Source organism: Leptonychotes weddellii, unplaced genomic scaffold (genome assembly GCF_054177405.1).
Source record: "Leptonychotes weddellii isolate Sample4059 unplaced genomic scaffold, ASM5417740v2 HiC_scaffold_4046, whole genome shotgun sequence".
NCBI classification, from domain to species: Eukaryota; Metazoa; Chordata; class Mammalia; order Carnivora; family Phocidae; genus Leptonychotes; species Leptonychotes weddellii.
The window spans coordinates 1-12,051 of record NW_028006878.1 but is presented as its reverse complement, the minus strand read 5'-3'; the positions used below and the strand labels follow the sequence as shown (position 1 = coordinate 12,051).

The 12,051-nt window shown below is 36.7% G+C and overlaps 1 long non-coding RNA gene across 2 annotated transcripts; it reads left to right on the top strand.

The window, feature by feature from the left end:
- The first annotated feature begins 7,900 nt into the window (after positions 1-7,900).
- LOC145719366 (uncharacterized) lies at positions 7,901-11,456 on the top strand. Of its 2 annotated transcripts, none has more exons than XR_014142333.1 (3): positions 7,901-8,158; positions 8,782-8,934; positions 11,052-11,456. It is a non-coding gene; the product is annotated as an uncharacterized LOC145719366 (long non-coding RNA). The 2 variants fall into 2 exon arrangements; XR_014142334.1 differs by having other exon boundaries at positions 7,909-8,158; positions 8,782-8,909; positions 11,373-11,456.
- Positions 11,457-12,051: the final 595 nt, after the last annotated feature.

The following is a 12,051-nucleotide window of genomic DNA, read 5'->3' as shown; positions in this document are numbered from 1 at the left end:
CCTTACCCAGGTTATGCTACCAAACAAAGACTCGCTTTAGAAATCAACACTGATGAGTCCAGAATCCAGATTTGGTTTCAGAATCGAAGAGCTAGGCACCAGTGCCAGAAAAAATCAGAACCCGATGAGGACTTAGAATCAAGTCAAGACCAAGATCACTCTGAAGAGGAGATTCAAAGTAGAGAAGACAGACGGTGTCATACCAGCTACACTTCTTCGCAATTACACACCCTCATCGAGGCATTTATGAACAACCCTTATCCTGGCATTGATACCAGAGAGCAACTTGCTAAAGAAATTGGCATTCCAGAGTCAAGAGTCCAAATTTGGTTTCAAAGTCGGAGATCCAGATTCCATGTCCAGAGAAAAAGAGAACCTGATGATCAAGACTCAGAACAGAGACAAGACCAGGAACAGGATCTCTGAATGAGAGTTCAAGGCACCACACCCAACGTGACCTCGAACTCATGACCCCAAGATCAAGAGTCACATCCCTACTGACTGAGCTAGCCTGGTGCCCCTGAAGCAGATATTTTAAAAAGTAAAATATCTGGTCAAATAGGGATTTCTACAAGGAGTGTGGTAATTTTAAATATGCTAAAATTTCAAACCCAGTTAATAAAGTTACATTCCAAAAAAAAAAAAAAAAGAATTCCCTCACTGTTTTTCTGAGACTAGCAGTGTATTTGAAGGGCATTTGTTTCAAATGGTGTGGGTAAGGTCTTTTTAGGATATCTATTCCTCTGTATTTCTACATATAGAAGTCTACCACTAACTTGTAAAACTGCAGTTTTGTAAAGCAGTGAATATAGAATCTAGTTTATAGCAGATGGAGGAGTAAATATAAAAAGGGGAAATAGAAACAGGAAGTGTTTTACAACTCCTTAAAATGTACTGTTGTTGCTATTGTTTGCCAGAGGGAAGATTTAATGGGAGGATTCTTTTTTATTTTCCTGATGTTTGGGACAAGATAGATGAGGTAATTAGTGCAGTAAGATAATGGAAAGAAAGGGAATAGGAGGAAGGAGGTAGGGTGGTCAAAGATAAGTTATTTCATTGCATTTATAGAATTAGAAAGTTTAACTTCAGTTTTCTAAAACTTAAGACATATTGCTCTATATTTTGTTAAAGCAAAACCTTTAATCATTATAAATGGTAAGGGCAATAAATCTTCAAAGAGATTCTGATACAAGGTTATAAAATAAACTAATGAACCCTAAGATTATTTCAGTTTATATTGCTTTTTCCTTCAGAAAATGTTTCTTGTTCTTGTGGAGGAAACATTATTTTTATGCTTTTTGGTTGTATTGTTTCATAGATATCTTGACACCCAACACATTGTACATTGGCTGGATGTATGGACAATTGACTCATACAACAAAAAGTACAGTGGTTAAGAGTTTGGGCTCTGGAGTCAGATGGCCCCCAGTTTGAATCCTTGATCTAGCACAGAATAGTTAGAAGTCATTGGGCAAGTTACTTCAGTTATCTGAACCTCAGAAAATATGTATAATAACAATAGTACTCTAAAGGGTTAAGATTGAGTTTTTCAAAGCACATTAACTATCAGAGTGCTAGTAAATAGTTCATCCAAGTACTTGGCAAACAGTAAATGCTCCATAGATGCTCAATAGGAGTTTCTATCCTCTTCTCTTTCTCCTCTTTTCTTACAACTACAGTAACTACAGTCCCACTTAACAAAATGTTTTGCATAAATTGGACCCTTAATATGTATCTTTTTTGATTGTTTGATGAATAAAAAACATAATGAGAAATCCTCCTTACTCTTTGCCTTCCCAGTATTCATTCATTGATATTTATTGCATTTCTCTGTTAATGTGCCACTTTGCTTGAACAAAACAGTCTTTGCAATCAGAGGGCTTACATTCAATGGAATATGTAAGAGAAAGTGATTCTTATTCAAACCAAACCAAACCATTCTTCAGAATGTCCCCTGGATTTGTAATGGAAGGAGAACCAGAGCCAGGGAGTCCGCTTATGAAACTACCAAAGTAGTCTGGGTGGGAATATGGGCTGCTACGTACAGTGCAGTGCTGTCCCTATTGTTTGTCTCTGAGGATTTTTTTTAGCATAGTTGACACACAGTGTTCCATTAGTTTCAGGTGTACAGCATGGTGATTCCACAAGTATACATTATGCTATGCTCACCGCAAGTGTAGCGACCATCTGTCACCATATAATGCTATTACAATGTCATTTACTCTATTTCTTATGCTGTGCCTTTTATCCCCATGACTTACTCACTCCTCTGAGGATGTTTTAAACCCTTCAATTTTCCTACGTTAGTATCAAAATGGATAATTCTTGTATTTCTCCTATTGCTTAAATATGGCAATAAATACCCACCTCAATATTTATTTTGTCCTTTAAGTTCCCAAGTCATATTGCCAGTTAATTCTTAAGTTTATCCTGATGGTGAAGGCATTTGAGGATTCTGGGTGATAAAATAATGTTACATCCCTTCTTTTTTTGTTGCTCTCCATCCATATCAGATAGTACAAAATCTTTTAGATGAGTATGTCAGACTTTATTATAATCCTGTGTTTCAGTTGTAATGATAGTTTCATGCTTCCTAAAGAGGAAATCCTAATATAGCTATATATAAGGTGAAAACTGAAAATGAGAATATCTCCTAGGAAAACAGATTCTTCATAGAAAATAGCTTAAAATATTATATAATGACTGAGAAAATTATAATACCTCTGGCTATTTTTCTTTTAGATCTCATTACTTTTACTCAACTTCCTATCATCAGCTGAATTTGAAAAACCCAGTTTAATTTTATGCATGATTTCAATGCCTTTCTACACTTTAATTGGATTTTTCATGTTTTTAGTAAAGGTGAGCAATATTACCCACTGTGTGACTGGCCTTAACCATGTAGCCCATTAATAAAATCTTTGCCCAATGTTGGAACAGGTATAAAATTTAGAAGTTATTCAATGCTGATAAGTTCTGAAATTAAGATTGCAAAACTGAGTAAGGTTGATCTCTGTGTTTAAGTCCCTTTTCCTAAAAAATAAGACTGCATGGAAGATATGACATACTGCACTCTTTAATTGCTTGGCACTTAGTGTCAATAAATTGCTTTGGAGGTGTGATTGGAAAAGGAAGAAAAGTGTGTTGCTACAAAGCACTTCTGGGAGAAACCAAGCACTACTGAGAATTTGGGGCAACTGTTGATAAATCTGATCTACCTCACAGTTCTGTACTTTATCATTTCCCCTAACTTAAGTGCACTCCCCTAACCTAAGTGCACTCCTTAATGAGCACAAGGTAATGTATGGAACTGTTGAATTACTATATTGTACTCTGGAAACTAATATAACACTGTATGTAACTAACTGGAATTAAAAACTTAAATAAAAGAATAGTTAATGCTCTATAGTATTTTCTTAACAGAAGGCAGATAAAAAATACTCATTTGGAGGATGAATCGGAATGATTGTAAAGCTATAGTCAAAAGATATTTTATTTATTTTATTTTATTCCATTGAGCCTATTAAAAGGATTGAAATGTTTGTTCTTAAACTGTTATATATATATATATATGTGTGTGTATATATATATATCTCCTGCCAAGCCCACTAAATGGTAGTAATTTTTAAAAATCCATTTTAAGATTTACTGGCAGAAAAAATATTTGGCTCTTCTAAGGAAACATTCATTTTTATTAAGATGAATAAAGAGAATTATATAGTCTCCCTTGTTTACCTATTTTATAGAACTGATAGAGATGCAAAACTAAATTTAGTGCTTAATTTCAATAATTATCTTATTCTGATATTTAACACATCTATTTCTAGTTATTTTACAATTGTAAAAAAATTAGCTGTCTCCTGTTACTTGGGTTTTAACATTCTGATCAACTTCAGTTGGTTTTTGGAAAGAGATGAGGATGATGAAAACAGAACAGTAACCAGAAAGAATACTGCAAGAATTTTCCAGAAAGAATACTGAGAATTTTCATAGACATTAGGATACATCCAAACAAAATATACAATATTCACGTGTTAAAAATAATATCAGGCTAGGGAGCCTGGGTGGCTCAGTCATTAAGCGTCTGCTTTGGGCTCAGGTCATGATGCCAGGGTCCTGGGATCAAGCCCCGCATTGAGCTCCCTGCTCAGCGGGAAGCCTGCTTCTCCCTCTCCCACTCCCCCTGCTTGTGTTCCCGCTCTCACTGTCTGTCTCTGTTAAATAAATAAATAAAATCTTTAAAAAAAATAATATCAGCCTAGATGGAAAAAAAAAGAAATCTGCAAATCCCCACTACATAAAATTGGAAGACAGAAAATATTGGAGATTGCAACCAAGGAAGAATGTCAGCTCGTCAACAGACTTTAGTATCAGAGAACAAGTCTTATCCCAATTCATGGATTATACCCTGGCACCCCAAGGAACATCAAGTACAATATATGCATATTTAGTGTATAGTTTTTATATGCATCAAGCAGAGAGACTTTCATTTAGCCTTTGTTTTCTTTCAACAGCTATCCCATATATATATGAAACACTTGGAAGGTCTGGATAATGAAATCAAGGAAGGCCATGAAAGCATTCTCTTAACAGTCTTAATCATAAGAAAAATTTTCTACCAGAATGTCTATTGCATAGGATTCATAACTGTGTAATATACTTGATCTTATTCAAATAATGGCAAATTTAAATATCCTAAAAATACTCACTCTTACTATATTCTACATTCGAATATAATGGCAGCAAAACATGAAGGTATTTTTCTTTTTCTTTTTAAAAAGAAAAAGATTTATTTATTTATTTTAGAGAGCGAGAGAGAGAGCATGGGTGGGGGGAGGCAGAGGGAGAGGGAGAGAGAGAATCCCAAGCAGACTCCCCACTGAGCACAGAGCCTGAGTGAGGCTCAATCCCACAACCCTAAGATTATGACCTGAGCCGAAATCAAGAGTCCATTACTTAACCAACTGAGCCACCCAGGTGCCCCAAGGGTATTTTTCTATATGGAGTCAATGACAGTATAATGTATACCAGAAATACTAAAGACTTGATTGCTATTATTATATGTTACTGATACGATATATACCCAAAGACAATTTGAAGTGATTTATATATAAATACCACAAATGCTGTATGACTAAAATTCATTTAAATATGGATAAAAAAATAAACTAATTTGAGTAATGAAAAAGAAAGTTAAAAAATTAAGTGGAATTTTATTTTATTATTTTTTTAAGATTTTATTTATTTTAGAGAGAAAGAGAGCACAAGCAGGGGGCAGAGGGAGAGAAAGAATCTCCCAACAGACTCCCTGCTGAGTGTGGAGCCTGTTTCAGGGCTCGATCTCACAGCCCTGAGATCATAACCTGAGCCGAAGCCAAGAGTGGGGCGCTTAATCGATGGAGCCACCCACACACCCCTTAAGTGCAATTTTAAACTGGAGAAGACACTGAAATAAAATATAAATGTTGTATCTGTGCATTATGGTAACTGAGACAGAAAAGAGGAACAAAATGGATTACAGACCTTTTTTTCTCTTAATGACAGAAGACTTATTTGTTGAGGGAGAAGATTTCCTAAGTTTTTATAAATTTATAAATTTTTGAAATTATATACATTTCCACATGAGTCTTTGTATATCAAGTGTATATTCTTTGTTTTATAAATAAATGCAGAGATGTTCTGCACACAATTATTTTTAATTGCCCACTAATAAATACTAAAGTTATACAATTGTTTGATTAGAGCATATATTCATTACAATGTGCAGTCCTGGGTAACAGAACAGACCAACCCTGGAATGTAATGCTATTGCTCGCAGGCATCCTTACATTGTTTATGATTTTACTCAGAATCTTCTTAGTACTTAGTCATTAGCATTCTGTTAACTGTTTATAATATGAAGTATTTGTTAATTCTCTCAATTCCTAGTTTACTAGAGGTTTTAGTCTTTGCTTATTGATTTATTTATCAAGAATGAGTCTTGAATTTTATCAAAGGTTGTGTGCATCAAGAATAATCAAAATTTGGGACGCTGAGTGGCTCAGTTGGTTAAGCATCTGCCTTTGGCTCAGGTTATGATCCCAGGGTTCTGGGACCAAGTCCCACATCGGGCTCCTTGCTCAGCGGGGAGCCTGCTTCTCCCTCTCCCTGCTACTCCCCCTGCTTGTGCTCGCTCTCTCTGTGACAAATAAATAAAAATCTTAAAAAAAAAAAAATCAAAAATTTTTTTACTAAATCTATTAAGATAATGAATGCATTTTATTTCATTTTTCATAATGTTTAAGAAATCTTTCCCTCTCTGAGGTCATGAAAATATTCTTTTATATCGTCCTCTAAAAGATATATATTTTCCTTACACATTTATGTTTTCAGTCATCTGAACTTGATTTTCTTCCGTGTTGGAAGGTAAGGGTCTATTTCATTTCTGTCTTTCAAGATACCCAATTGTCCAACACCACTTGTTGAAAAGCCTGTGCTTTTCCATTGATATTCAGGGCCACCTCTGTTCATATATAAAATGTCCACATATGCAGGGTCAATTTCTGGAATTTCTATTCCAATTTGTTTGCTTCTGCTTCTGCCAAATTCTTTGGGATGCTTACCCGTTTGGTACTGCTTTTAACTAAATTCCAGGCTTGAGATTTTTTGGACAATTCAGGTGATGTGAATTTAGGCTACAAATCTGTGCATAGGCTGGCTTCTCTTTCCACTTCATTCCCTACGGTCAGCTCTCCCAGGTGTTCTTTATGTCCTTCACCAAGGGTGAAACCCTTTGAGGCCCCACTTTATTAGTTAAAGGATCACCTATTCTAGTCCTTGCTTGGAAGAAAACTCTATACTCGTATACTTTCTTCTGTCATCTCCTGCAGAGTCTGTGAAAACTGAAATTTGAAGGTTTCAGGGTTTGGAGAATATCTTCAGGTCGAGAGTTGCTTTGTTGTCAAGCCTACTCCCTACATCCACTTAGATTTGGCTTAAAAAGTCCTTACTATTAAAAAAACAAACAAACAAATCCTTACTATATTGTCAGCTTTTCTATGTCTTAAAAAAGTAGTTTTTTTAATTTAATGCAGGATTTTTAGTTGCGCCCCCTTTCCACCCCCCCTCCATGAGAGGATTGGTTTGGGTAAACTTGTCTTGTGAAAGTATTTTATAAGGGTTTTGTCAAATTTATAAGAAAATGATCAAATCTTCCATGAGAAAAGGCAAATATTGTCCACTGAATTTGAATCCCACGATGATGCTAATTCTAATTCTCTTTCTTTGCCTTTACCCATACCTTCAGAGTAGCATTTTCCTTTTCGTTATAAGGTGTCTGGAAATGAAGTATGTAAAAGAAACAATGAGGAAAGATCCAGCTTTCAGGTCAGGAACATTTATTAACATCTGAATATAATTTAAATATTTAATGTTTGTAGCAGTACATTTAACATCAATTTATTAGGTTAGATTTGCTATCCAGTTCTTAACCAGGCACATTAGACATTGTTATTCTGGGGAAAAAACCCAGCATAACAACATTGGATTGAATGCAGGGATACATAGTTTTGAAGTCACGGGTCTTACCGATTTTAGGCAAGTTGAATTTTTGTTCTGTGCATCGCTCTTAACAGTGGTTAAGCCCCAAAGCTTATTTTTTCTCCTGCTTACAACAAGTTCAGTCCCCAAGGAGAAGACATGAAAATGAGCTGGTGTGTTCAGTATGTGTGTGGAATGTTTTGAAAAGGGAAGAGAAGCCAATTCTGGTGATCATTTATGATGTAATGTGAGGACCACCTGGATGGCCGCAGACTGAAAACACTGATAAGTCTGTATCTGAGGGAATTTCCAGAGCTAGTTGACAGATGGGATAAAAGGTTTTAAAGACAATAGTCAAAATATTTCAAGGGACATGGCTACCTACAAGGGGAATCTTGTAGGTAGTAAATTAATCATTTTCTTTCTTTTAAAGCAGAGGATAAATTAAGTGTAGAGGCTTACATTCTCTTGATAGTTGTTGTACAACTAGAATCACATTGTTATGTTATTTTATTTTCTCTGTAGGATCTCCTCAAGAAGTAGGGAAAATCATCCAAATCCAGAAGAGCCAGAAGAAGAAGATGTTCAAGCTGAAAGAGTGAACACAACAGATGCACTCACTACTCTGAACCTGAATGAGGTGAAAACAAGTAACTTGAACCCTTTATAAAACACTGGGCTAGGTAGCTTGTCCTGTAGAGTTGACGAACTCCTTGTTTTTATTTTCAAAACATGCTTTTGTTTCTGTAACACTAGCACATGTAGGTCATATTTAAATCACATCCTTTGAAGTATCTATCTTGTCATGACTCTTAGTTTTCTCTTCTTCAGTTTTTTGTGGATCTTAACCTGCCAGGTCTTTATTCATCAGTGTAATTCAAAACATTCTCTGATATTTTTATCAACCTTAACAAGATCTCACATCTTTTGCAAGAGTCTAAGTTTCATTTTGCATGATATTGAAGTCATGACATTAATAACTATAATTAGCAAGTAAATTTACACTGTATGGAAATCAATAAGAAACATACCAGAAATGAAATTAGTGCCAAGGGCATAATGCAAACACAATGCATTTGATTAGAAATTAGTTTTCTAAGTAGTAATCTCCTCTCATGAACATACATTTGGGTACTTCATTTAAAAAAAAGAGGCTGAACAAAATCTGGTTATATTCCTAACCTAGGACATGAAAGATAAAACATGAGTGCACAAAATATCTGAGATTTAACAGGAAAATCATGTTTTGTCATGTTTTAACAGGAAAATCATGTTTTGCCAGTCATAATGGCAAGCTGTTTACACAAGGAATATAAAGAAAAGAAAAGAAAGTTGCTTTTCAACAAGAAAGAAGAAAACAGCCATAAGAAATGTCTCCTGCGTTAAAAAAGGTTTGGACAATGTTCCCTTTATCAGGTTGTTCCTTATTTATTTAGGTTTGGGACTGTGAAAAGGAGAAAACTTTCCATTCTTTGAGACTGTTCCTCGATCTTGGTTAACATGTAATTATAAAAATACTTGACATGTTGGCAGAGAAACGTTTTCTGTTTCAAAACCATGTCCCAATTCAAATGGTAAGAAACCCAGTCTTGGGTCAGGAAGATCAACTCATTCTACTATAAATCTAAAGTCTTTTTTTTTTTTAAAGATTTTATTTATTTATTTGATAGACACAGCAAGAGAGGGAACACAAGCAGGGGGAGTGGGACAGGGAGAAGCAGGCTTCCCGCCGAGCAGGGAGCCTGATGCGGGGCTTGATCCCAGGACCCTGGGATCATGACCTGAGCCAAACGCAGACGCTCAACGACTGAGCCACCCAGGCACCCCAGTCAAGTCTTTCCATTCACGTTGGAAATAGAAGATTGGGAAGGGATTGTTTGAAAATGTTACTTTGTTTTAAAATGTTACTAAACTAAGTGATTTTAGGTTAGTCAAACTTTGAAGTACAAACATCAGTGGTGACTCTTTCTTCCAGGTGAAGTTTTGGGGTTGTTGGGACACAGTGGAGCTGGTAAAAGTACTTCTGTTAAAATAGTAACAGGAGACACAAAGCCAACTGCAGGAGTGGTACGTGAAGGAACCTAGCTCGTTGCCAGGGGATATTTCACTTTAAATATCAATAGCATCCTTATATTTTTCTATCAGTAAATCAAATAATTTTTTTAAGAAAACGAATAAATAAATGAAAGGTTTTATAAAATATCTTCACATGCTCAAAAAATAGTGACGCTTAATGGCCAAAATTTTTTTTCTTTTAGAGCATGCATGTGGGGCGGGGTGGGGGGGACAGGGGGAGAGGGAGAGAGGAAATCTTAAGCAGGCTCCACGCCCAACACAGGACCCCATGCAGGACTCTATCTCACGACTCGTGAGATCAGGATCCTGAGCTGAAATCAAAAGTTGGAGGCTTAACTGACTGAGCCTCCCAGGTGCCCCTATGGCCACTTTTTTTTAATGCAAGTAAAATTAACATGCAATGTTATATTGGTTTCGGGTGTAAAATATAATGATTCAACAATGCCGTATATCACCCAGTGCTCATTACCCAGTACTCTTAATCCCCCTTCACCTATTTCTCCCATCCCCCCACCAATTTGACCATCACCAGTTTGTTCTCTGTATATAAGAGAGTTTTTTGTTGGTCTTACTTTTTTTTTTTTTTAAAGATTTTATTTATTTGAGAGAGAGAGCATGAGAGACAGAGAGCATGAGAGAGAGGAGGGTCAGAGGGAGAAGCAGACTCCCTGCTGAGCAGGAAGCCTGATGTGGGACTCGATCCCGGGACTCCAGGATCATGACCTGAGCCGAAGGCAGTCGCTTAACCAACTGAGCCACCCAGGCGCCCCCAGTCTTACTTTTTCTTTGTTAGTTTGTTTTGCTTCTTAAATTCCACATATGAGTAAAATCATATGGTATTTGTCTTTTTCTGACTGACTTATTTCACTTAGCATTATATTCTCTAGGTCTGTCCACATTGTCACAGGTGACAAGATCTCATTGTTTTCTATGACTGAGTAATATTCCATTGTAGATATATACCACATCTTCTTTATCCATTCTTCTATCAGTGGACACTTGGATTGCTTCCATATCTTGGCTATTGTAAATAATGCTGCGATAAACATGGGGCATTTATCTTTTTGAATTAGATTTTTTTGTTTTCTTTGGTTAAATAGCCAGTAGTGGAATTACTGGGTCATAAGGTAGTTCTATTTTTAATTTTTTGAGGAGCCTCCGTACTGTTTTCCACAGTGGCTGCACCAGTTTTTAGTCCCACCAACCATTTACAAGGCTTAGTGGCCACTTTTATCTCCTTTAGTAGAAGGAGAATTGGAGCAAAAGCTGGATGTGGATCTGACTTTCATTGTTCGATGCAGGTGGTTTTACAAGGCTGCAGAACATCACTGAGGCAAGTGGAAGATGACACCCTCAAGTGTTTGGGGTACTCTCCTCAGGAAAACTCACTGTGGCCCAGTCTTATGGTGCAGGAACACCTGGAGTTGCACACCGCAGTGAAAGGAATAGGCAAACAGGATGCTGCTCTTAGTACTTCATGGTGGGGGGTAGGGCTCATTCACACTTTGTAGCGGGAGGAAGGGAGGAACATGTCATTTCCTCATTAAATATGGAAAGGAGATCATAAACAAGGTCTTTAAATTTAAATGCAAATAAAATGATGGGAAATCTGAAGAAGAACCAAATCATAAGATTTAGTGTTTGTGATGATGTTAATGGTCCTTTAATATACTTTAATATACTATTTTCAGGTTGATGGTGCTAAGGTTTTCTATATTGTTGGTTTAGATAGGAACATGTGCTTTGTGTATAATCACAGTGGGGTTTTTTTTGGTCAGATTGGTGGAAGCTCTCAAGCTCCAGGAACAACTTAAAATTCCCACGAAGTCCTTATCTGAGGGAGTAAAGAGGAAGGTAGGAGGGGGGCTCCATGTTACTCTGCACACCCCACAGATCAGTGCCAGATGTGCTGTTGCTCTCTTTCCAGCTGTGCTTGGCGCTGAGCATCCTGCGAGACCCGTCAGTGGTGATTCTGGACGAGCTGTCCACGGGGGTGGACCCCGAGGGATAGTAGCAAATGTGGTGAGGGGCATCATATTAAGTGTAGAGTTAGTAGTATGAGTCTAGAGTTAATATATTTTTTTACATTTGCTCCATTTTATCTTTTTTTTTTTACTTTTTTACTTTTTTTGATATTCATTGACTTTTTTTTTATTCTTATGTTAATCCCCATACATTACATCATTAGTTCTAGATGAAGTGTTCCAAGATTCATTGTTCGTGCACAACACCCAGTGCTCCATGCAGAACGTGCCCTCCTCAATACCCATCACCAGGCTAACCCATCCCCACACCCCCCTCCCCTCTAGAACCCTGTTTGTTTTTCAGAGTCCATCGTCTCTCATGGTTCGTCTCCCCCTCCGATTTCCCCCCCTTCATTCTTCCCCTCCCGCTACCTTCTTCTTCTTCTTTTTTTTAAATTTTTTATTGTTATGTTAATCACCATACATTACATCA